The 1,524-nt window shown below is 35.4% G+C and overlaps 1 protein-coding gene across 1 annotated transcript in view; it reads left to right on the top strand.

The window, feature by feature from the left end:
* The window catches only part of LOC116184847 (extracellular serine/threonine protein CG31145), a 55,503-nt gene that overhangs the window by 53,345 nt on the left and 634 nt on the right, over positions 1-1,524 (top strand). The window lies entirely within an intron of this gene.

The following is a 1,524-nucleotide window of genomic DNA, read 5'->3' as shown; positions in this document are numbered from 1 at the left end:
TTTTTTTTTTTTTTTTTTTTTTTTATTAAACGTGATTATTCGATCGTTAAATTTACAATTTAATCTGATGCCTCGATGAACAAAGAGAGAGAGAGAAAAAAAGAAAAATCAGATTAAAGTTCGAAAGATGATATTCCGATATTAGATAAATATTAAAAAGAATCGTATAGGATCGTCGAGAATCATCGATATCCTGGAAAACCATAATCGTTCAAATGGTATAAAAGCTGTTCGATCAAGTCTTTATCCTCCTCTCGACAGAGAGCAACGTGCTTTTCTACGTTCCCCTGCGACATCGAGAAGTAGCCAGCCAGAAAAATACTTTTATCCGCGTGCTTCTTCGAGAATGTGTCCTTAAATATACACACAAGTCTGCGTATACTGGGTGGCTCCGTTAAGAAGCCACTATATATATATATATCAATCGATATAACGTTCAAATGTTTTCTTTATCCACATTTATCTGAAAGTTAAGAAACAAATTGTCGGCAAATTTCCTTTCTATATTCTTTTATCACCGCTCGATCTTTATGCAAGCACCAGAAAAAAGAATTTATCGATACGTGGACTGATGGAAAATAAATGAAATATACAAAATTATAATAAATTCGTAAACGATTAATTCTCTTAATTTTTGTCAATAAGCATAATTTTCTTCTTCAAAATATTTTCTAAATTTCTTTTTTTTTTCTTTTTTCTTTTATCAAAATCATCCATCGAAAGATATATATATATATATATTCCAATCTAAATTATCAAAATTAAAACATTAACTGTTGTAATAACGCAATAGTGATAAAATATCGTAAAGATACATCACCAAATCCAAATTTGAGATCCTTTTCAAATATCTCTGTTTCAAAGGCACGAAAGTCAAATGGATCACCCTGTACACGCTATAAATACTATCCGCGACCTGTCTGCTCAAGTCGATACTTTATTCATTGCCTGTTCCGCAAGAAAGACCCGGATCCTATATTATCGAGCCACGTCTCGAAATCTCGAAGGATTCGTTCGACCAATGTGAAAAATTTCGAACTTGAAGGAAGAAGAGAGAGAGAGAGAGAGAGAGAGAAAGAGACACAGAGAGAGAAAATATTATAATTTTTCCTCCAGGAGAGGTAAGAAAAAAAGAGGACGAGTGTGACGAGCTCCGTAAGATGATAGATACTAAGATACGTGTCTTACCTCTCGAGTCAAACTTCTAATTACGAGCATTTGCATTTTTATTGAAAAATTTCTGTCTCCTCGTCTTCTCGCGCTCTCTGCCTCGGTGATCAATGCGTCCGGGTGGGAGGGAGGGAGGATGGCCGTAGACAGAGAAAGAGGATCACGTTTTTAATCTTTCGAGTTCCGACGACTTCTGCGTCCTGTCGATTTGCATGTTTATTAAAAACGATCGAATTACTTTGATTCGGTGAATATTGAAAGAGGCGAGGAGGATCCGACCGCAAATTTTCGCCGGATAGGATGGGGAAGAGTGTTTGAATTTTCAATGGAATTTCGGAATTTCGGGCGAAAATT

This window comes from Apis dorsata, unplaced genomic scaffold, assembly GCF_000469605.1.
Source record: "Apis dorsata unplaced genomic scaffold, Apis dorsata 1.3 scaffold_82, whole genome shotgun sequence".
Lineage (NCBI taxonomy): Eukaryota > Metazoa > Arthropoda > Insecta > Hymenoptera > Apidae > Apis > Apis dorsata.
The sequence above is the reverse complement of the archived record's forward strand: the minus strand, read 5'-3'. Positions and strand labels throughout refer to the sequence as shown.